The 26081-nt window shown below is 36.1% G+C and overlaps 1 non-coding gene and 1 pseudogene across 1 annotated transcript; one reads left to right on the top strand and one right to left on the bottom strand.

The window, feature by feature from the left end:
• Nucleotides 1-3812: 3812 nt before the first annotated feature.
• On the bottom strand, nucleotides 3813-24735 carry LOC131279814 (tetraspanin-13-like; annotated as a pseudogene).
• LOC111764522 (U6 spliceosomal RNA) lies at nucleotides 22151-22257 on the top strand. Its single transcript, XR_002797113.1, has one exon. It is a non-coding gene; the product is annotated as a U6 spliceosomal RNA (small nuclear RNA).
• Nucleotides 24736-26081: the final 1346 nt, after the last annotated feature.

Raw genomic sequence — 26081 nt, 5'->3', positions numbered from 1 at the left:
TAGTTCTACAGTAGAACACCAGTAAGTCCACTCTAGTCCGTATTTTATTCCTCATTCCTGTGGACCCTGGGATGGTGATGTCCACTTCACCTCCAAATCAAGATGGGACTTAGATCCCACATGGTTGATTGATGTGATTCTCCTGCTTACAGTTGTAGGCATGCTTGGTTCCCTGGTGTAGTGGTTGACCATCTTCAGCTCCTTGTTAGCTGACCTGGGTAAGTCCTATGAACTGAAGAATTGGAGTTGCAACTCTGCTGAGGCTTAGGGCCCAGCTGACACATGGCCAGTCCAGAGATTCAAGTGTCCTGACCATACACCAACCCCAGTGCCAACCACATTTTCAGTAAAAGTGACAGAAGAAGCATGTGTAGAAAGGTCCCATCTGAATCCAACTCCATCACACTCAGGAGCAAAAATTCCAAAGTAGGGCCCATTGACAAGGCACTGAACTCCAGAGCTATCTGCCATGACTGTAGAACCTGTGTGTCTCCATAGCCCTCAGGAACACCAGTAACTAGGGTTGTATCTACTTTGACTCTATCTGGGTTCCTGCTGAGATCTGCATAAGCGTAACCCTTCTGATGACCTCCCAACTCTTTTTGAAGTCTTTAAGCTATATAAACTCATTTGTCTTTACCATTTCCCCCTTTTATTCAAGGTCTTTTTCTAGTTGCATTACCAGCTGGTGCTTCATAATAATCTCTCAGCACCAGGGAGGCACATCCCCAGGAGTCATGTCCCACTCTGGGGGGTGGGGGAGGTAATGCATTTACATGCTGAGTTTGGCTTAGAGAGTGGACACATTTGAGCAACATGAAGGCTCTCAGGAGGTCACTCTTAGGCATTCTGCCGCCCTAGGCCTAATTGAAACTTCAAGCATACAGGCTCATAAGCATAGTTGTCAATATCAAGGGCCCATCACTGGACCATCCTTCTTCATTGTTCTTTGCCCTTGCACTTGGGAAACTTTTCCTGTTCCATTGGGGAATGTGACAGAGCTCCCCTTCCTAGGAACTCAGCACTCCCTCAGTTTCCTTCTGCCCCTTTCTCTCTTGCTTTTCCACATGGGATTCCACAATGCTTATGTTGGTATGCTTGATGGTATCCCATAGATCTCTTCATCTCTACTCAAATTTCTTCATTCTTTTCTCTTTCTTCTCCTCAGCCTGAATCATTTCACTTATCTTCAAGCTCACTGATTCCTTCTTCTGACAGCTCCAATCTGTTTTCAAAACCCCCTAAGGTTTCATATCAGTTATTGTGACCTTTAATGCCAGCATTTCTGTTTGCTTCTTTATTGATATTCTCATTTTACTAATTTATTATTCCTTTTTTAATTTTTAATGTGTTTTTGATTAGCTCTTTCAGTATATTGAAGATCACTTTTTAGTCTTTTTCTGGCATTCCCAAAGTCTGGTTTTCTTTATTGAATGTTTCTGAAGTTTTATCTTGTTACTTTGGTAGGGCCATCATTTCCTCTTTCTTTCTTTGTCTGCAATCCTTTGCTGCATACTCTACATCAAAATATTTTAATATGATAACTATGGGATTTAGTCCTTTAGGTTTCTGTTCGTCAAGTTTGTATCCAGTTATTGATATATCAGAGATTTTTTCAGATGCCAGGAACTAACAAAAACAAAATCTTTGTAAATTGGCTCTGTGTTGTTTGGTGTTCTCCTTCAGAGTTTTTGCCCTCCTACAAAGAAGTTTAGCCTGAAGCAAAAATGCTGGGTTCTCTTTGTCTTTTGTGAGCATGCATCTTGTCTTCAGCAAGTGATAGTAGCTTTAGTAATTCCCTCACTACAGGCATATATACTTGTTTTCCCTATGAAATAGATTTTCTCCCTTCCAGGTGCTCTATGGTGTCTTGGAGCCAGCAATCCTTTGTTCCCTGCCACTTTGATTTGACTATTTCTTATACTGATTTAGGTTTCCACAGGCTGTTTCTGTGTGACAGCAAACCAGAGATTACTGTAGTAGATCAGCTTTTCAGGCTGCCCCCTGATAGAATGGCAACAACATACATGTGCCCCAGTATGTGCATAGGGGTTACTCTGCTCCCTCTGGAACAGGACCAGGGACCCACAATGGGACTGCAGGCCTAAACCACACTGTACCAGAGAAGGTTTGGTGAGGTGACAGCAAGCTTCTCTTACCATTTATAAGTAGAGTATTCTCAATTCAGAGTTTTCTCAATTCAGAACTCAAACATTTACTCAAACCCTTTAACTCTTTGATGACCTCTAAGGAAATGGTTCTGCCAGTTTTTTTGTAGCTACTCAAAGATTCTGTGGGAGTTCAGAGCCCTGCAGTGTCTTATACTGCCATGTTGGTTTGCTGGATGTTCTTTAAGGAATTTTTTCATACTCAGTTATCCAGCAACTTGCTCAAACCCCTCTTTAGTCAAAATTCAGTAATTCCTAGCTTTACTAAATAATGACTTGGAATTTGAATGGAAAACATGGTTTACATATAGTAATTTATTTGTATTGGTAACTTAATAATAATGACTTTACAAGTACTATTTTCCCTATATACTCATTATTATTATTATATTCTTTTTTGAACAGAAGACCTCATTTAGAAGAGTCATTTAAACTCTTGACTGGAAGTACCTAAGTGGGGTCGGTAATGAGAACATGGTTTATATTTGGTTAGACCTTGCTGCCTCTTGCAATTATGCATTCTTTAAACTCTGCCTAAAGGAAAAGTCATTACAAGGAGTCCGAAACCTAAGTTCGAGTTTGCTTCTGTGACTTACTATGTGATTGTAGCCAACTAGTGTGACAAATTTAAATTTCCATGTATTTCTCTATAAAATAAGAATAATAATGTATATTAATTTTCCATCCTTTAATTTTTAATATAATGTACAAATCACAAAATTATTTCAATTTCAAATTATGAGGGGAACATATTCAGATATGTTTGGATATGGGAAGTTGCCCTTACAAATACTGAGAAATTTCATGTAAAAGTTATTTTAGATAATCAAATAGTTTTTGCTACATCAGCCAACACATTAGTAGTAATTTGTTTAAAAAATGCAATCTTCCAGACTTCAAATTATTATAAAAGGATAATCAAGATACTACAGATATACTTTCTGAATTATCCAAATTCATTCCATTTTGAATGCTGGAGCTAAAGTTATATGTTAGAATATTTCATCAGACCACTTCTCCTTCGCACTTAAGTTCAAAAACTAAATCAATAATTTTCTAAAGATCTAGCTATAACTAGAATATATTAATATACTGCCAAAAGAGTAATAGAACTAAATTATCACCTGACAGTAACAGCTTTCACCACAACACATCCTTCCTAAAAAGAGAGACAAAAAATTGTGAATTTGGATTTCCCATAATGAACATAACATAATAAAATCTCATACGTACTGGCTTTAATAAACCTAAACTCTTTCCCCATTAGGAACTATCTGCACGGCATAGGGCTACATACAATTATTCCAGTGAGATGTATATTTAAATTCATGATATGTTCAACACAGAGTCATAGAAAGTTTTTCTGCAGCTACAAATGCTAAGAAAGGCCACAGTTGCAGATACCATGTAACAGTAAATTACAGGCACTACAGAGGCTCAGAGGAGACCACAAGTTTCAATTTTATTTTAGCAATGGAAAAACAAAAACATTTAGAGAAACCTAACAGTAGAAATATATAATTCCACTGTGAGTAATGTCATTTTTCGATACTATTTTCTTAAACGGCAAAATAGCTTACCTTAAAGTTAAAAAAAAAAAAAAAAAAAAACAAGCTCAGAACATGAAAGATTTTCCTTGTTTGCTCAAAGGAATGCACTAGGATTGGCAGAGGATCCTTCTGGTTCCTGTATCTGTAGGTCAGCCAAACGCCCAGAATCTCTGTAAAACTGAAAAAGCCGATGAGGCCAACAATTCTCAAAATCTCTCCAGCATATTCATCTATTATCGGAACATAGGGTAAGCATAGGAGATCACTTTTAATACAACTAGCCAGACAAGTGTCCTTTGGGTTAACTTTAGAACCCATGGCAGTTTAAAGTTCTCTGGATGTCATTTCGAGCAATTGCTGTATTTGTCCACCTGCCTTTAAGAAACTGACCCTGGTGCTCCTGGTTCAGGGCTAAACAAGCACAGGGTAGAGCAAATGGAGCAATCAGTACAATAAAAAATAATCAAGTTTAAAAAACATATAGCAACACCTCAAGGTGCTTTATGGCTCCAATCAGACCCCACTAATGCAATCAGTAACAAGAAGCTGCCCACTGCAATGACCACACCGACCACCTGGAGACTGGAAATCTGTGTGAAGCCGATGTCCCCTGCAGCAGTCCAATTAGCAATAGATTAACCAACGTATAGAGCACGTTGAGGGAGCACAGTTCTTGGAACACTTGAAGCCTCCCCAAACTATCTAGGAGCCTAGAGGCCCCTACAGCTGTAGGTAAATTCAGCTCCTGTGAAGCTTCCCAGGCAGTCTCTTTGTCATTGTCTTTAAGGTCTGGCCCAGAAGGAGCAGGAGCACAGCCTCGGGTCGGGGGTGCAAGCTGATGGCTGCTGCTGGGTTTGCATGCACCGCCAGCTCCTGGCGGCTCAGACCCAAAAACGTGTATTTTAATGGTTTTGAGAAAGAAATATATTACACATTGAAGCACAGAGAACATGGCAGATTTTGGGATAAAATCTGAAATTTTCTTTGATTTACAAAAAATTAAGATAAACAAGTTGATCACGGGCTTGTCATGTAAGTCTATGAAATAACAAATAATTGCAAATAAAAATAATTTTTCATGAATCTAGAAAGTCATGAAATCAAGTTAAGACTATACTTCATTTTATTTCATATAATTAACAAGATTTTGCATTTAACTTCCTTTAAATGTCAGTACGTGGTGTTAATTCATTTGTGTGTTTGTGGAAGAGGAAGAATAATTCTACATAAGATTAATAAATTATTGGAAGTCAAGTCCAATCATTTTAAATTACCAAAGTAACAAAGTAGAGACAAGTATTCTGGCATGCAAAATGAGCCTAAATCCACAATTAAAAGAAAAAAAAATGATTAACAAATTTATAGTAAGTAATGTTTATAAACCTTTTCAAAAAGTTTGGTTATGCAGAGAAAAAATGTAGAGCAGAAGAGAACTCTTATCTCTAGGAAACACATTTGTTAGGCTATAAACAAGATATAAATTATGTATAATATTGCTGCTATGACAAAATACAATGTTACTTAAAATATTGTTAAATTATAAATACACTATAGTTAACCCGTAAGTTGATTATTAATCTTAGGAATTTGTTATGGGGGGGATATGAGTGCCTCCTGGTGAATAGAATTAAGATAGTTAATGCTTTGACATTTTATCCAATTTTGAAGGTAACATAGCAGGTGGAAAACAGATCCCAAGCCAATACTACACAAAAAGAATTGAGTAGGAATTAGAGTAATGATTTTCATGCATTTTGAGCTTATAAATCAATCCACAAAGTGCTAAGCATAGTGATGCTTTGGTTTTAAATGTAAATAAATGTCATTTTGAAGACTGATTTTAAGAGACTTTAAATAGCATCAGAAATGAAGAGTTGCAATTATCTGGAATTTTATGTCAGTCTTCATTCCAATTCATGGCAGATTTCTGGCTATTTGAAATATCTGAAAGGGATTATATGTTTGTTCTTTAATTCTCTATGTGTTCATCTTATAAAACTCTGCTTACCAATTTTTTTCAATAATTAAAATCAGTATGATATACTGATGATCTCCTTATGCCCTGAAAATATAACCTTATCACTCCATTTTTTGCTATGCAAGCTTATGTATCTATAATATATGAGGCAGAATTTATTGACAGTTGTTAACCCTAATTGTCATTATCTCATGACTAGGACAGAGAGCTTGTTCCTCAAGGAAATAAAACACAAGCAGGAGAAGAAAAACCTATGGTCTAGCACAGAATATATTTGCTAGTGTAAAAGTGCAAGTAGATTAGCAATTAATCAGCAGGAGAGCTGTCTGCTCAATCAGAAAGTATATAAGTGTGTTGGCACAGTTGTTTTCTTCTTCTCAAGTGAGTAAAGTAGGTTCTGGGGTATCTAGAGTACAGGGATTTGAGCTAAGTTCAAGGAGGTCTCCAACTTGACAATGTGACTATAAATGAAGAATGCACTTGCCACTAGACTTAGATTCTGGAGCAAGGTTAGATCTCTGGGAGGCATGTTGCCAGAGGAAGATAAGGAATCAGAAAACAGAGAAGACTCCTAGAATGGGACAAGGAGAAACAGCAAGAGACAAAACTTAAAGAGAAGGAACAGTGATCTTCTTTATAATAATGAATGTTGGATTTTGGAAGATAGTTAATGGTATTTTCTTAGTAATTCTTCATTGAAGATATTGGCTATAGTCTGGAACTAAGATTATTAATTGGGAGTTGGCTATAGAGACCAAGAAACTGTAAAGAGCCACCAGAAAAGAGAGGTAAGGAATTGCATTAATAGTTCCCTTAGGTAATATTGTCTTTAGGTATTATTTTAGGAGGGACATAATCATTTAATTTTATCTTTATACATGTCATTTGAAAGCTGACATTCAGATTTTCTTGTTAAAAGTGAATTGTGTTTTGTTTTGACAGCTGTAACATTAATTTCTCAATGAATATTTTCAACTATTGATCTAGTTTCAGTGGAAGAAAATTTTGGTTTCCAAGAAATGCGTGTGTGTATGTGTGCGTGTATCTGTATTGCTATATACATTATATTTTCTATTTTGTATTATTAGTCATTTGTAGCTATTTATTTTGAAATCTTTGAACACAAAACAGATAATGTCTTTTTAAAGTCTCATCAAATACACTAGAGAATTTTAATAAAATATATTTCACTTTAAGTCTTGTATTTCACCGCAAAGAGATATTCCATACTTCAGAGCAAAGCATCAAGTAGTACAATATTTTGGTCGTTCTGACAAAATGTCAAGGTTGAAGATTTCATTATGGTAGAAAAAGCACAATAATTCAGCATCAAGAAATCTTGGTTTTTCTCCAGATGTATCATATTGGGCAAGATTCTTGACTCTTTTTTGTGTTTATTTCCTTTGTTAGATTAAAAAGTACTGATCCTCCTGGGAGAGAGTGCGAACAATAATGTAAACTACAATCCATGCTGTGTATCAATGTTCCAAAATATATTCATCATATGCAATGAATGTGCCACACTGATGAAAGAAGTTGTTAATGTGGTAAGAGTGGGGGAGGGGAGTGAGGGTATATGGGAACCTCATATTTTTTAATATAACATTTTGTGTGATCTATGTATCATTTTTTGAAAAGATAATAAAATAAAAAATAAGATAAAATAAAGTTTTTAAAAAGTACCTATCCTTGTCTGACATACTGACAGGACTGTGGTGAAATGCTTGTATAAGTAAATGCACATTAAAATGTAGACTTAAGATTACTGCTATTATCAGAACTTCACTTACCTAATGATGAATAATCCTAGAGAAGCTGCAGAAAAGACCAGCTCTTAGCAAAATGTATATTTGGAATTATACTTGCTGAATCCAAGAGATCCACATTTTGCCCTGCCATACCTCTAAGGCCTCAGTACTGGAACTGTGCTCTAAACAACCCAACTACACCAAAACTCTTTGCCCAATCACAACATATGAGTTCACCTTGGGACTTTTCTTGCCTATGGAAAAAGATTATAACAATAATAGCAAATTCTTCCCTTTTGTACCCATGAAAGATATTGGTAATTGACCCCCCGAACTCATCGCCTATAATGAATACTTCAAAACAAAACACACAATATAGAATAGTAAATAAGAATTTACATACCAGATGAAGACTATCTTTGAGTTGGGCTTCGGTTATTTCTGTCTCCCAGTCATTGTGTAATAATTTTAAGAGTGGCTTCTTAGAGGCAATGCCTTTGCTACACACTTCACTTTCTCAATTAAAACTGAGGTGTGCACTGATTCATTTGAATATTTGTAGGTAACGGTGGAGAATGTAAACAAAGAAAGATTAAAAGCATTTAGCATCAAAACATCAAAAAAGCCTCTTCTTGTTTTGACCATTGTAGGGAGACCCAACAGACATTATCTGCCAGTAAAAGGGAGCCAGAGAGATAAACAATGGCACTGAAGTTTAGAGTTTCTAATTATGTATCTTTTAACTTGAGAGCACACAGTGGTGGGACCCAAGGTAGATGTGCTGATAGGGGACAGGTGAGCTTTAAAGCTCTGAGTGAATCACTAAGTAAAGAGGGAACAAGGTTACACTGTGACATGGGGAATATATAAGTACATTATGTTCATTTCATGGAGAAATTTTTTCCTTTTATACATTCCATTAGAAGATTATATAGAAATATCTAAGAAAATTCTATAGTCTAGAAAGAGATCCAGTCAAGAAGCAGTGGAATTCCACTATCTATAACTGTATAATACATCACTATAAAAACTTTTGTCCTATAAATCAGGAATTGGGCAGGATTTGGCTGGATGATTCTTCTGTTTTACTAGACATGTGCTGGGGTCACTTGGTGGATTTCAGCTATTGCCTGCACAAGATAGGAAAGTCCAATATGCTGAGATGGATGGAAGGCTGAGCTCAACTGGATCCCACTCTTTCTCTCCCTGTTAGCTCATGGCCTCTGTACATTGTCTTGCTAGCAGGGTGGCTGGACAACTTAAATGATTGCTTCCATTTGCTTGAGGCCTGGGCCTGGAAAACAGCAGAACACTGCTTCCACTATACATTAATGGTCAAGCAGACATAGGGCCCACCCAGATTGAAAAGGAGGGGACATCGACTCCGTATCTCAACTGAGAAATCTCGAAGAATCTGTGGCCATGCAAGGAGGATGCTTGATAGTACCTCTATTTATTGCATTGTTAGAAAATCACAGCCCTCAGAAGAGTTGCTGTCTTGTTGATGTTTTTGCAGTCACTATTGTTGTTCTTAAGAATCCGTTAAGAATAATCCCTAAACATGGCTCTTCTGCCCCTTTTATTTGAACCTATAGTTAGTACCAGAGTTGATAGGTATATGTCTAAGAGACATATCTTTAGGCTGTCCGTGTACCAGTTGGGCCTTGAATTTCAACAGAGTTGCAACACCTACTCTTCAGTTCATTTGACTCAACCAGTACAACTAACAAGGAGATGATGATGGACAATGCCCATGCCAAGGAAAAGAAAGTCTGCAACTGCAAGCAACATAGTTCCATCCATCTACCCAATGGAATCTAAGCCCCCTCTCAATTAGAGGTGGAGTGGTCATCACCATCCTGAATCCTCAGAATTGGGGAATGAATGATAAGCTAGAATAGACTTATGGTTATTCTACTAAAAATTTATAGTTCAATGGAAGAACTTTTATCATTGATATGGAGGCAGTGACTTCCAGAGGTTCTGAGGGGAGGGAGAGGGAAAAAATGTGTAATTTGGGGGCATTTTCAGGACATTGGAATTGTCTGTGGCAATGATGGATACAGGCCATTATATATTTTGTCATAACCTACAAATTGTGCAAGACAGAGTGTAAGCTATAATGCAAACCATAATCCACATTTAATGACAATGTTCTAACATGTATTTACCAAATGTAGCGAATGAATCAGACTAATGAAGGATGTTGTTAATATGGGAACGTGGAGGAGGAGTAGGGAGTGAGGCATATGGAACCCTTATATTTTTTAGGTAATATATATGTAATCCATGTAATCTAAATAACAATTATTTAAAAAACAAATGTATTTATCCATTTAAAAAAAGAATGTCTAATTTAAAAATCAGCTCAAAATGGAAAATTTTAGACTCTATTATCTTATTTCAATCTTTCCCTCTTCTTTATTACCCCTAAATTCCCAAAACCAAAACCATTTGTTTTTTAAGGTACCAAGCTGACTTTCCAGCAAAGATTCAGGCTCATTTTTAGCAAAGATTCACTTTAAATAAGAATGATTTGCAGAAGAGTTCTTTAGAATAGGTGCAGGAAGATATGGTTTGTAATTTTTAGCTCCATTTTTCAGCTAGCTGTTAAATTAGAATCAGTCTTTTAAGCTTTCTGTTTCTTGTTTGGATAATAAGTTCTTCCCTATCTAAAACTTAGAATTGTGGCTGATTAATGAGTAATGTATATTAAAGTCTTTTGGCTTTTATGTATGAAGGAGTATTGTGATTAGACTCATTAAAATGCCAGTATCAAACATTACAAATTAATATAAGCAACTTCAAAGGATGTTTTAAAATGCCCAAGTGGAAAATACATGAGAAAAATGTTAACTATGATGTTGTTTTGGTGATTCTGACTCATTGTTTCCAGCTCAGAATTTTCTTTTGATTCATGATTTCCCTTTAGTTTGTCACATCCTGGTAGTTTCCCAGTATCTTATCTTCTCCCAGTTTATAACAAGAGACTCTCTTGCTTTCTTTTGCTTATTTTCTTTTTCAAAAAATTACTTTATACAGCAACTTCATTTTTACCTTGCCTTAATTATTTTCTTGCATGAAGATCACAATTAGTGATCTTTCATGGTCGTCTTTACTTATGCACATTACAGTTTTATTTAACAAGAACATTTTCTTTAATTAAATATGTCTGAGAAAGAAATGTCAGAAACTGATGGTCCAAGGCATGGCATCAGTAGGAATTCAATGTAAACAAATCCACTGGAATTATTATTTGGAAAGTGTTCTTAAATGATCCTCAAAAATTAGAGAAGTACCTGGATAATATGCAATTATTTTCACTCTTAGACATATTGGGACTTCTTTCTGTACTAACTATAGAATGCCAAAATCCTAGGGAGTCAAAATTAAAATTTTTCAACCTCTTACAATCGAGATTATAGGACATCTCCAGTGTGATGCCTCACTGATACCTGATTCCAAGGATGGAGGAAAGTTATTATTATTGTTAATTGGATATGTACTAATTCGTTGGCTATGTGGCAGCTGAATGTGACTGGAACAATCTTTCCAAGATATCAGCATGGCTAACTCCCCCCTTATCCACAAGTTTTGTCTCAAATGTCACTCAAAGGGGCTTATCCTGAGGACTTCTTAAATTGCACCTCATCATGCACATTCACACATTCCTGATCCATCTTAACCTGCTCTATTTTTTCTCTTTTTCCATGGTGCCTAGAAACTTATAACATTCTATGTAATTAACTTATTCATTAGTGGTTATTGTGTTTTGTCTGTCCTTTCTATAATGAAGCTCAGTGAGGGAAGAGCTTTTGTTTTATTCACTGATGTACCCCCAAGCAACTGGAAGAGTGCTTGGAACAGAATAGATGCTCAATAAAAATTACTTAATTATTGAAGAAATATTAACTATTAGCATTGATAATTTATGCTTTGCAAATTTATCATTTCAAATAAACATGAAAATCATCACAAGGATATTTTAATTTTCTTTTAGTTTGTTAATACTTTTAGTGGCTTTGGCATCAAAACACTATGTCTACACATAGTGTTTCTATTGCCAGAAAATAAGAAATCATTCAATACAAAGGGGGTTATCTAAATGAAACATGAACCAATATGAGGGAGGATCCCATGGGACTAAGATTAAATAATGTGAGTATTAACAAGAATACTGAATTTGACTTCTGATTTCTTATATGCAAGAACTTGGATTCTTACAACAAGAAAAAGCTCAATAAACTAGAAATAAATTATTTTTCTTGGACACATCAGAAAACTGTGGTTATAGGGCACAGAAGTATCCATAAATCTGCCATACAGTCACAACTAACATCTGATTTCCTGGGCAAAAGCTTCTGGAACCATGAATTGATAGGAAGACTTAAATGGTAATTTGAAAAATTGTTGGAGACTGAAAGTGGCCTAGCATGAGAATGAGACAGTCCTTAGGAAGCCCTACCCCCCCCCCCATACTTTCATAGATTTTACCTTCAGAAATACTACCAGAGTCTCATGATGGAGACCTGAAAACTTTGCACTCCTCATTCTGTCAGGAGGGGAAGAGTAATCATTATGGAACATTCCTAGGGCCTTTTCCATACAAAGGCCAACTCTTCAGGAGAAAAGTCTTTCCCAGAGTTTTATCCCAGCCAGGATAAGAACATTCCTCCCAGTCCAGCCCTCTCTAGCTTTCCTGTCTCACTTAATGGTAAAATTCATAATACACAAATGTCAAGGCTCCAAATAAATTGGCTGGGGATGCAAATAAATTGGTAGTGGATGAAGGGTGCATAGGGTGGGTGGTGGGAGAACTTTTTTATTATCACAGTCCAGAGATACAGATCCACTAAAAGACTAAGATTTAATCACAAGATTATAGAATGATCTCCCTTCCCAGCATCTTACCATTATACAAAGAGGGCTCCAGTATAATAAAAGTGGATTAATAGCTTATGAACTACATGGTGATTAGAAGCTGTATGTACTCCAGAAAAATAAGTTCTTAAATCTAATCCATTCTGTGTCTTTCAACCCATTGTAAGTAAGGCCTTTTGATGATGTGACTTCAATTGAAGAATGGCCCTCCTCAAACAGGAAGGGTCTTAATCTTATTACTGGAGGCCTTCATAAGAGAATGAAATTCAGACAGATGAGAGTGAAGTCACAAGAGGCAAGAAGCTGAACCCAAAAGAGAAGGGAGAGACCAAGAGATGTCACCATGTGCTTTTCAAGTCAAAAGCTTCAGGATTACCAGCAGCCAGCTCCAGAATGCCATTATCTTTGGGGGGAAAGCATCGTGTTCACGATGCCTTGATTTGGAATTTCTTTTAATCTCATTACCATAAGCAAATATATTCCCATTGTTTACGCCAAACCATTGCAATTTTTGATCATCCTAGGTAACTAAAACAAGCTCCAGGATGCAGATGCTTTTCTCAGGGGGAGTACATATGGAAGCTGAAAGTCAAGAGAGATAAAAAATATATTAGAACAAGAGAGGAATTTGAAACTATTAGCACCCATATCTATAACAAACATGAAACAAAGCCCAGCTTGTAGCCAGATTACCATAAACCCTTAATGTAGAAACCTACTTACCTCAGTTCCTCTCATATGTCCATCTTTCAACAAAATATTATACAGCACACCAAAAGAAACACAATCTGAAGAAACAAATCAAGCATCATAACCAGAATCAGCTATGAACCAGATATTGGAAATATCACATAAGGAATTTAAAATAACTGTGATTACTTTCATAATGGAAAAATTATATAGCAGGCAAGAACAAGTAGGTAAGCAAGCATTGGCACATTGAATCTGAGAATCAAAAGGAAATGCTAGAAATCCAAAGCATTGTGACAGAAATGAAGAATTTGATTGTCTTATCAGCAAATTCAACATGGCAAAGGAAAGGATAAGTGAATTTGAAGATATGTTAATAGAAACTTCCCAAACAGAATTACAAAGAGAAAAAGACTTAGAACAGAATATCCAAGAACTGTGATCCCATTGCACAAGGTGTAACATAGTCATAATTAGAATACCAGAAAGAGAAGAAATAAAGACCAGAACATAAGAAATATTTGAAGTAAAATATTAATGACAAAATTAATGACAAATATCAAATCAAAATCCAAGAATCTAGGAGAACACCAAACAAAATAATACCAAAAAAACTACAACTAAACATATCATATTCAACTGCAGGCAGCGGACTTGGCCTAGTGGTTAGGGTGTCTGTCTACCACATGGGAGGTCTGCAGTTCAAACCCCGGGCCTCCTTGACCCGTGTGGAGCTGGCCCATGCCCAGTGCTGATGCACCGCAAGGAGTGCCTGCCACGCAGGGGTGTCCCCCGCGTAGGGGAGCCCCACGCACAAGGAGTGCGCCCTGTAAGGAGAGCCGCCCAGCATGAAAAAAAGTGCAGCCTGCCCAGGAATGGCGCCGCATACACGGAAAGCTGACACAACAAGATGACGCAACGAAAAGAAACAAGATTCCCGTGCCACTGACGACAACAGAAGTGGACAAAAAAGACGCAGCAAATAGACACAGAGAACAGACAACCAGGTTGTGATGGGAGGGAAATAAATAAATAAATAAATCTTAAAAAAAAAATTTCAACTGCAGACAACCAACGAAGAAGAGAAAGTTTTGAAAAGAGCCGTGGGGCTAGGGAAACAACTTACTGGTAGAGGAAATCACGCAAGCAAGAAGAGTAGTGTAAAATATTTAAAGTGTTGAAAGAAAAACAAACAACCAGAACAACAAGAAAGGCCCACCACCTTAGAATTCTATGTATAACAAAATTATCCTTCAAAATTTCAGAAGAACTAAATACTTTCTCAGATAAAAGCAAACTGAGGTAATTCATAACCACCAGAATTGCCTTATAATAAATGCTAAGAGACTATTAAATATGGAAAATTGACACAAATTAAATATAAAATCCATGAATTCAAAATGCTATTATCATACACACGCACATGCACACACACATATTAGGCTCCTTTGGAAGTTGCTAGAGCATGAAGACATTCTTTTGAAAACTTAATGATTAAAAGAATGAACAAATCATTTATACTGCCTTTTCTGAACAAACTGTACTGCAAAATAAAAGTCATGTAAAATTTTATCTTTAAAGATACATTAGAGCAAATAAATACAAAAGTCCTGATGAAATTGAAAATAACATTTTGCATGACCAGAAGAAATATTCGAGCCCAAAACTGATGATCTACTAAAACCATTGAGTGAAATTTGCCAAGGAATTTTATTAAGAAGGAAATACATTAGCATTATCTAAATCCACGAATAAGCTGAAGCGTCACCAAAAGTGGGACAACCATTTATCATGTGACTCTTGATATGATGTTATAGGAAACATTCTAGGCCATCTACAAATTGAACCCAAATCTAATTAAATTGTTAAATCTAATTAACAGGATATATGGGAGGTATGAGATAAATGGCATGATTGGAAACAAAAAGACAAATTTAGGATATTGTATAAGTACAAGTGATCTGGTATCTCCAACAAATAAATTACATTAAAAAAAAACAAAATTAATGATTTTAGCAAACTGACTTTCAAAGGACTGCTTGTGGCAATCAAATAAATATGAATGTGGACTCTTTATTAGAATTTGAAAATTAGCATTTACTTTACTTGAGTAATGCATCATGGGATTTTAAAAATAAAAATATCTTTATTAGTTAGATATGCATGTGAAACACCTAATGGGAGAAATTAAATGATAAATATTAGGATTTTTGTTTCAAATATTTTAGCTAAAGAAAAGAAAGTGAGGGGATACATGTGGTCAATGAAATGAGAGTTCAAGTGATAATAATTGTTAAAGCTAAGTGATAGGTATAAGGAGATTTGTTTCACTATTCTTTTTTAGATATTTTGAAAATTCCCAAAATAAATTATTTTTAAATTATTTCTAATCAGCAGAAGAAACTTGTGGTAGTAAAAGCTTAAGCATCAATGTACAACTCACATGTGTGGGCAAGAGGCTGCCTTAGAGCACTGAGGGGCTTGAAAACAAAGTGAAAGATTCCTCACTTCTATAATACAATAAAGTGAATCAAAGTTTCTTTTCATTGAGAAAAATGTAGTCACGGTAATTGGGAGGTCTGAACAGCCATACATATTTTTTTATTTTTTTACCATGAAAACGGTTTAGCTGAAAGTTATATGTGAAATTCACCAAAAGAAAAAAATCATGCTCCACTAGCACCCTTCTTGAAAAAATAAGTTTAACTGAAGGATGTGATACCTCCTTTGAGCATCTCTAAAAGTGCTAAGAACACCTGGCGTATAACCGACGAGATACGGCTTGGGGACCTAAAACAGCTGGGGAAAACAAAAGAAGGTATATAGCAACTGATTCAAAGAAGAAATTGTGAAGTTGTAGGAAATCATAAACTCCAAAATTTTCTTTTTTATTTAAAAATCAATTTTAATTTAAAATATGACCTCACTTTCTATAACATTCATCAAGAAGGACGTAATGAGTCGAGTGGAAAAAAAAAAATTCTAAAATCAACTATGTGGCTTTCTTCTCCAGGAAATGAAGAAGCCCACAACAGAGTTATTGGGATATCTGGCCATCCTTAAGCGCTCAGTATGGCCAGAGAATGAAGCTGGAAATTCCCATGATGACTTCAAGCAAAAAGTCAAGAAAATATGGTCCAGAGGAATGAGAAATGAAAGAAAAAGCATAAAGGCAATTACCTCTGAGAATTTCAGGGAGGGAGATGAGAGAGGTGGGAGAGACCATTGGAGAAAGTGGGTCTCTGAAGAAACTGATTTAAATATATAATAAACGTAAAGATTAAAATACATAATAAAAGTAGAGGAATTTTTAGAAGAATTTTTGTAGGTTATAGATTAGATTTATTTTAATATTCTTTGGCAAACCAGTATCAAAGTCTACATTTGACTTCAGGGCTTCTGTTACTGGATTTGTGTTTCCTTTTAATTGTGGTTTGGGGAACCAAGCTTTATTTTGATTATATTATTAATTTTCATAATGTTTTACAAAGTCTCATTTGTTTAGAGAAATAAAGAATAAGAGCACGCTAGTACTGAATGATCATTGATAATTTTTCAATCATCAGTCTATGGAAAGTGTAACTTCATACAATGTATACCTAATACCATCATCTAGTTCTGGCTACCTCAAATTGTCTTGCAAGGATTTATATAATTTCAGTTGGAAAAAAGCCTGACCTATAATGATTCCTACACTTAAAAACTTTCAACATTCCCCTATAACAGTAAATATTGTGATGATATCTATGATATCCTCACATTTTATTCTTGTCTTTTATAAAACAGCTCAATTAAATACTGGTCATTAGCATTAAACAGAACTGTGACACATTATATAAGATACCTAACTTCATGCTAGGTATGTTCTTATTGGTAAAATGAAACTAATGAATTTATATTAAAATACATGTAAATCACTCACCAAAATGCCCAGTATATACTTTGTGCTCAATTTCTGTAATATAATAGTAGTGTATTTCAAATGTTTAATCAAATTATGAGCCTCTAGAGCCATCTTTAGTACTGATTGTCAATTTATTGTTGTTTTCCACTTCCACGATCCCCAAACCAGGTCAATCATTTGCTATTTCATGTCTAAATTGGTGGAGTATCATTCTATTATAAACATATTCTGGGAAATTATTTCTGTAATAATATTTTCAAATACTAGTTTTTAGAATACAAAGCACCTGCTTTAAAACCCAGAGCTAGTCTGTGTTTTTGTTGTTGTTGTTGTTGGGCCAGTAAAAAGAATTTATTTGTGAAATGAGGGAAAAGAACAGAGCTTGCTGAGAAATGGTAGCAAAAGATGGAAATAGCAAGATTTGATGTGGGCTTCTCTAGGCTGTGCTCTTATTTTTTAAAAAGTGATTCTACTTTGTCAAATAAGTTGGTCCATTCCATATTTGAATCTAAAATATTGTCATTATAAGAGAAAGGTCTATTGGCAATTTTTTTTCAGAAACACTAGTTATACTTAATTTAAAAATAACCTATCTGATAAAAGTCCTAATACCCCATATAACGCAGGCCCAAGTTAAAAATGAAAAAAAAAATGCTGTTATGGTTAGGCTATTGTGTCAATTTGGTCAGGTAATCATGCCCAGTTGTTTGCTGAAGCAAGCACTGGGCTAACTGTAATACAAGGACATTTATGGACTTTTGTCACAAGTGACTTTACTGCATAGATAGCTGATTACATTTACTTCAATCAGGATGATTGCTGTCAGCAATAAGTGACAATTTATCTAATCAGTTGAATGTCTTACAGGGGGAAGTGATTTCAGCATTCAGAGAATTTCCCAGCTCATCATTGGACAGCCAACACCTCCCAGAAATTGATTAAGGACCTTCATTGGATTTTCATCGGAGCGACTGGTTTGCAGCCTGCCTGTGGACCCTGGACATGTGCATCCTCACGGTCAGGTGAGAGACTCTTATAAAGTCTCTTACTATCGATAGATATCTCCTGTTGATTCTGTTTCCCTAGATTATGCTGACTAGTACAGCTTGGTACTGGGAGTGGTTCTTGAGGAACAGAGTCTTAAACATGGGATGTCTGAGGTGGTTCTGGAAGTTTTGCAATTGGTTCTCTACTCTAATTGCACTCAAGAGTTCTAATAACTCCCTTTCCAGTAATGAAGAGGTCAATAACAGTACATGGCATGAGTTGGCAATAGATACACATAAAATATCATCACTAGATTCCCCTACTTCCATGCTTACAAGAAGTAAGGATCAGGGTGAGAGTATTTTCAACACCTTAACAGAGTTTTTTGGAGTCAAAAGGTATAGTGATGTTGGCTGGCTCCTCCTAGAAACTCTGGATACTGTTAAAAAAGAAAGATATGAGTTAAAGACTTCTAATCTGAAACTTAAACACTGCATGAATGATGCAAAAGTTTCTATGTGTATCCTGAAAGAAAATTTTGTACCTTATAGCCATAGGCTTGGAATATCTGAGGACCAAGCTCAGACTCTCATTGTATGAACAGCAAAGTTACAAAGGAAACTAAGATCTCAACCCCACAGGGTTTCTGTAGTTAAAGTGAAGGCACTGATTGGAAAGGAGGGGAACCCAGAGGATTGGGATGAAGACATATGGGATGATGATAATATTGGTGGGGACATTGGAACCCTAAATTCTGCTGAGACTTTAGCAGATAAGCCTACGATGTCCTGCCCTGTGGAGCCCACACCTTGTCAACCTTGTATCACCCAGCCTCCAGCCTGACCCAGGGAATCCAGACCTCCTCCCATCCCTGAGGTGGGTACTATCCAAACTGAAGTGTGCTGTTTCCCTGAGAACTCTGACTAATCCAAATGCCTTTTAATATGTTCTCTCTTTTACTGTGATAGAGTCAGAAATTCTAATTGTATTAGTCAGCCAAAGGGCTGCTACAGCAAAGTATCAGAAATCTGTTGGCTTTTATAAAGGGTATTTATTAGAGGTAAAAGCTTACAATTACAAGGCCCCAAAGAGTCCAACTCAAGGTTACTTCCTTACCAAACTCTGTTGCCATGTGTTGAAGTAAGATGGCAGGCAATATCTGCAATGATTCAGCCTTCCTCTCTCTTAGGCAATGTGGACCTGGCTTCTTCCAATCTCAACTGTAAGCTGTAAGGCTCATTTCTTTCTGAGCTCAGCTGCTCTTTTCATGAGGTCAGCTGTCAATTATCAGGTGAATGTCTCATCTCTCTCTGTAGCCCAAAGATCAAGATCTCTCCTCTACTATGTCTACAGAGCTCTCTCTATTCCTGTGTTTCTGTTCCTGTCTTCTTGATTGATTGTCCATTTATATAGCCCACCAAGGGCACAGGGACTCATCTCTGCAGGCCCTAATCATGATTTAATCAAGTAAATGTAAAGCCTTTGGATTTAAATCAATCAAAGGGTATCATGCCCAGAGGAACAGACCAGTTTACAAATATAATCTAGATCTCTTTTTGGAATTCATAAATAATATCAAACTGCCACACTACTATAATCAGAATCTAAGATTATAACACATAAGATATAGATGTTGATATAGATTTTTATAGAAATGTAGATCTAGATATAGAAATAGACATAACTGAAGTTGAGAGACACATATCTAACCCCTTATGTAAAGGAAAAAGTAAGGCTGACCTTCTAAAATAAGTAGCATGATTACTGGGTAATTTAATATTTTATTGTTCTTGTTCCTATGGTATTAACCATCAGGTAAGATTGTGCCCAATACAAACTTTACCTTTAAATATTTATTTTTAAATAAATGTGAAATGTCTCTACATGTTTATACTTTCAACAGTGGGATGAAAAATCAATCTATTTCTGGATGTGTATTTGTATACATTAAAATGATCACTCAGCAAATTTAGAAACAACTACCAAAAAAATTTCAAGTAACATTTTAATTGGGTCCATAAAGGAGAGGCAAAAAATAAAATAGAAAAGAATTATTAACATTTCCCCTTGGTGTTTCTCACACACTCATCCTGATCCTCCCTTATTAGGAGTGGGTAATCATAAAGTTGTCATCCTGATGAATCCTCCTTGGAATTCTTAGGGTAAGGAGGAGAATTTAATCAGAGAAGAGAAATTTTATCTCATGGATTAGAAACAGAACAAAGCATTCTTTCTTCTTCTTACATCCATAATACTTTTATTCCAGGTGGAAACATTAGGTTTTATTATTTAATAATTCATATTCTGTTTCATTCTAAAAACTATTTGTGGCAGTATATTTTATATTTCCTCTATGAAAAAATCTGGGAAAAAACAGCTCCATATTAAAGAGCAAAGAGCTGAAAGACAGAGAGAACTTTCACAAGGTCAGAAGCAAAATCAGAGATGAGCTGAATAATATTCAAAGATGTTCAACCTTTTATTTTTTGCTTTTAATTCGCAATTTTTCATGGTTATACCCAAAAGTGGTTCATTGTTATTTTCACTTTTTAAAAAAATATTTTCTGATTTAGAATCTGAGCACTACCTGATTTCTTATAACAGTTGAGATTTTCACATTTTAAAGTACCTGAATCAATTAAATATATATTCATAGAATAAGACATAAATCATGATTTTCAAATATCATTTTTAGATTATAAAATTGAATGATAATTTGAGGATCTAAATAAATGAAAAACAAGATTAACTTCTCACTTTAAAAAAAGGCTGGTTTACCAATATCTGTAGGTGTGATCGTTAGTCTTACATGTCAGTTGGCTAGGTGCTAGAACTGATAGCTAATCAGACCTAAAACTACGTTTACCTGTGAGGGTATTTTGTACCTATGCTTAACATCTACAATCAGGTGGATTTAAGTAAAAGAGATTACCCTGTAAAATGTGTGTGTGCCTCATCTAATTACTTAAAGACTTTAGCAAAAACTGAGTTTCCCTGGGAAAGAAAACAATTCTTTAGCCCCTGCAATGACTAGAGCCAATTCCTTAAAATAAATCTATTTATCTATCTATATACATAAATATATGTTATTGGTTCTCTTTCTTTGGAGAATTCTGATAGATGAAATAAGTAAAATGTGCGTTAGACTCTACATTTTGTATAGTTTTACTTCTATCTATACACACACATTCATCAATTCCTTCTGTAGCAGTTTGATATTATTGATGAATTCCAAAGGGAAATATTGGATTATGTTTGTAAACTGATCTTTTCCTCTGGGCATATTAGATTATATTGGATTCAATAAAGAAACCTATGACTCAAGTAAACCTCTTGTGTTTACATTGAGTACCTGCCCCTTGATGGGTGGGGTCTCACAGATAAAAGGCATGGAAGAGGACAGAGTTGAGGGTTTTTAATGTTGGAGTTTTGATGTTGGAGTTTGATGTTGAAGCTGGAGCCCCAGGGAGAGAGAAACAGAACCATTCACCTGATAGTCTACAGCTGACCTTGTTGAGAGAGTCAAATCCTAGAGAGTCTCATAGTCACCAGCTGACTTCGTAGAGAAAACAGAGGAGCTGAGCCCAGAGGAATCCAGGAAGCCTGAAACCTCACAGACATTGGCAGTTATCTTGCTCCAACACGTGAAAATAGACTTTGATGAGGAAAGTAACTTGTGCTTTATGGCCTGGTATCTGTAAGCTACTACCCCAAATAAATACCCTTTATAAAAACCAGCCAATTTCTGGTATTTTATGTCAGCACCCCTTTGGCTGACTAATGCACTACACTTCCTTCCTTCTTTTCTTTTCCTTTCCTTCTACCAAATATTGATCTTAATCAACACATATTTTAAATAAGTATTGAACAGAAATGAACAGTACTGGGGAATGGTAGCATAGGCAAAATCAGTACAGTCAATTCCCAATCACCTCATTATATAGAGCCTTATTTGCAATCCCCACCTGGCCATCGAACTCCAAGCCCCTTATTACCATCTCCAACAAATAAAGGACAGTAGCACACACTCTGTTTTTCAATTTTTCTTCTCATTTTTGGCCTCACTGTGTATCCCTTACTTCTTAGTAGCTCAGCTCTGAATTTTAAATTATTTTTCTAAATTACAATCAGAATTCCTTGTTTATCATAGCTTATTCAACATATTGACATGTTTTGTATTTTGGGGTATTTCTGGTTACCTAGGCTAGCACTGTTTACATGACACCTTGATAAAACACTATGAGGTATTCACTTCATCAGCACATATACTAAAACTGGAGTGATACAGAGAAGATTAGCATGGCCCCTGAGCAAGGATGACATGCAAATTCATGAAGTGTTCCATATTTTTGGAGTGGACATGACCATCCCAGAGTCCACAGGATGGAGGAATAAAATATGGATTAGAGTGGACTTACTGGTATTCTACTATAGAACTATTGTGACTAGTAATGGAAGAAACTGTAACATTGATATGGAGAAAGTGGCCATGGTAGTTGCTGAGGGCAGGAAGAAGGAAGAAGAGAGGAGATGTGGGGGCATTTTCAGGACCTGGAGTTGTCTTAAATGATATTGCAGGGACAGATGCTGGACATTATATATCCTGCCATAACCCATAGAATGGATTGGGGGAGAGTGTAGACTCCAATGTAAACTATATTCCATGCAGTGTAGCAGTGCTCCAAAGTGTATTCACCAAATGCAATGAATGTGCCACAATGATGAAAGAAGTTGATATAGGAGGTGTGTGGGGGGTATGGTGTGGGGTGTTTGGGAACTTCTTATTTTTTTTAAGATTTATTTATTTATCCCTCCTTGCTGCTTGCTTGCGGTCTGCTGTCTGTGCCCATTCACTGTGTGTTCTTCTGCATCTCCTTGTCTCCCGTTTGTTTCATCATCTTGCTGCACCAGCTCTCCGCAGGCATGGGCCCTCAGCTCTCCATGGGCACAGGCTGTCAGCTCTCTGCAGCCGCCAGCCAGCTTGCCTTCACAAGGAGACCCTGGGAAGCAAACTCAGGGCCTCCCATATTGTAGACAGGAGCCCAATTGGTTGAGCCACATCTGCTTCCCACCTCTTATATTTTTTAATGTGACCATTTTTGTGATCTATGTAGCTTCCAAAAAAAAAAAAAACTGAAAAAGAAAAAAAATCTAAAAAAGAAAAAGCAACACTATGAGGAAAATACATGCTTTTTACAGTTTAGGTGTAATTTTTCCAGCATGAATGCCAAATTTACTGTACTTTGGACACACAGCTTGATCTATAAATTTGAAGATTGACCTGAAGGATGAGTTTATGTTAAATATCAATCATCTAAAGAAGTGATTACCCTTCATATCATAAAATTAGTGTGGGATGACAGCCTTTGGAAAAAAACAGAGAAGTTAGTCTCTGATCTCCTCCTTATTCTCAAAGTATAGTTAAGGAGGCACTTATATAAGCAAGACCATAAGATAACATTGGCCAGGATCATGAAAGTAAAAGATGCAGGTGAACAGGCAAGAGCTGACTATTTCTTTGGATTCCCTGTCTAAAATGAGGGAGCCAATAAGTTTGGGAGTGCAACCCTCTCCCTTGTAAAAATAATTGTTCACGTTTCTAACCATCTCTGCATTTCTTGCTCATATTAGCATATAATTAGTTAAACTTGTTTGGAAATACCAGCCTCTCTTGACTTTGCTGAAAGGATGATGAAAGTGATCTTGCTAAAGGTGGAGCAATTCTAGAAAACTCAAAAAGGAGGTGGCACCCAGAAGAAAAGTACTGGGACCTCTTGGTCAATTGTACTGTTCCCTCCTTCTAAGAGTTGCTTGGGAGGCTCTGGATTTAACACCACTTAAAGGAAGTGGTGTTTTCTTAAGCTCCTTATCACATTTCCCACAGAAATTTTTCAAAGGTTCTGCCTCTTTTCTTAAGGGTCTTCACCCCCACCTCACCTAATCATCAAATGCCTTACTGAAAAGATTTTGTGAATATTACTTAAACACAACTACTTTTTTAATTATATAGCTTCAAAATTTCTCTGCATCACCATCATTTCCCTTTGTCCCAGACTCAAGAAGAAGTTGTCAGGCCTAGCAATTCCAATTATACTCTCTACTACAACTGTTGCACCAATTATGTCTTGCTGCTCTCAAGATTAGAAAGAACAATGTTTACATAAATGCAATAGACATTCTCACATGTAAGTGTGGGACAGACTGTGAGGTTAAGAGGCAAGGCCTCATATTCTGTAACCCATAGATAAGTATAAGAGTTCACTACTCATAGACTTGGTTGTGGAAGGGCTGTGTGGGGCAGTCACATGAAATTGCTTTGATGCAAAGGGGGCTAATTTCATATGTCACTAGAATTTGGACATAAATTTTCCCTCTCAAAGTTAAACTGGCAACACTAAGCATGTAATGTATATAGGCAGTAGTCTACAAAGTCCATCTTAAAGAAGAGGATGTCTCCAAGACCCAATACTGGAAGGTAAGTTCTGGAAATCTAATAAAGACCATATGACACATAAAATCAAATTCTAACATACAGTGTGCTATCATCCAATAAATAACGTTAGAAGGGTAGTCTGTCTGAAGTCCAAATAATTTTTTTTTAAAAAGCCAAAGAAGTTGGTGCATCTCTACCTTCATCCTGGTGATGATGCTCAAAGAGGCACTGGGGCATTCCAGATGGATTTGGATATATCCTCTACCTCCGGTCAGCATCCTTGGTCTGCATAATGCTCACTGACCAAACTCTGGAGCCTAACTTGGTTTTCTTTATAGACTCTCCAACAAGGGACTTGAATGCTGCACTGATGAGCAGGTATAAATACCAGGACATCTCGTCAGCTATTTTTCATGAAAAATGACTACATCAGTGTAGTCTTTCATGAGTTTCATTTTAATGAATCATATCATTAAACAAGTTGAGACGTGGTAGCTGGCAAGATTTGATTTCACATGAAGGTCCTGCCTGAGGGCCCAGCAGTTCCCCTCTTTGATGCCTCATCTCTCTTTGACTTTGGCAGTGGATGTCATAGCCACACTTCTGTACATGAATATTCATATTCTGAGCAGAATCATAGTTAATATAGAGAATAATGTAAATGACATAAATTATCATCTATTATGAGAAATAGTCACAGTTATAAACTCGTTATTTGAGGAATGGAATATTTAACCAGAATAGAGGGAGAGGCTGGGAAAGAATCTTCAATGGAATGACATTTCTGAGGAAATAATTGGAGGCATACCCTGAACATATGTCAACAATATCAAATATAAGATATACAGGAAGTCTAATATATTAGTGCTACTTGACAATTCTATGCTGACATGAAATTTCTTGCTACATGGAAATATCACTTCTATTATGCTCACTCCCTCATAGGGCTCAGATACATGATACAAAGGATAGGCAGCATTCATCAGCAGTGTTTTGACTAGGTGATAACAGATATTAGGTGAATATTTCCCTGAAATGAAATATAAGAATGTGTCTAGACATTACTTTCTCAGAGTTCCTCCTAATTTCATGTGCAATCAAGTTGCCCTTGGCAACTCATCTTATCTCCCCAAGTTCAGCATAAGGAATCTAGTCAAGTCTTAGCAAGAAATATGTCTTGCTGAAAGAGCAGAAATCCACATTTTGTTCTCCTGCATCAGATCCAGGAGCCAAGCTAATAATTCACAAGGATGACAGAAAAGAGATGAGTTTTTTTTAAGTTTTATGTATTTAAATATAATTATATGAGACTGATTTTTTCTTTTGATATACCATTTTATATTCTTTTCAAACTAAGTGTAACAACTGATGGTGACAATGGAACAGGATACCCCAGGAACAGATGAGAGTTTTAATCAGCAGAATAGATTCTACATTCCAGAGAAAGGCAAATGTAAGTTATGTCTTTATTAGAAAGATATGGAAGAAATGAATGAGAGGCCTCACCAGCTCAACTGTGAAAGTCCACAACATGCATTGCAAATTGAAAGAAATCAGTGGTTTCAGAGAGTGCAAGTTAAAAGATTTGGCTCCTATTATAGTTTTCTTCTGATCATATTTAGTTCTATTTAAGTACACAACTGAAAAAAGGAAAAATCTTTGAGATTTGAAACTAGAATCAGAAAGGTAAAATTTTAGTCACAAACACATCTGCTTTAAGGACTTTGCATTCCTTTGAACTT

Source organism: Dasypus novemcinctus, chromosome 1 (assembly GCF_030445035.2).
Source record: "Dasypus novemcinctus isolate mDasNov1 chromosome 1, mDasNov1.1.hap2, whole genome shotgun sequence".
Classification (NCBI taxonomy): Eukaryota; Metazoa; Chordata; class Mammalia; order Cingulata; family Dasypodidae; genus Dasypus; species Dasypus novemcinctus.
Note: the sequence above shows the minus strand (reverse complement) of the source record. Positions and strands in the feature narration are given on the sequence as shown.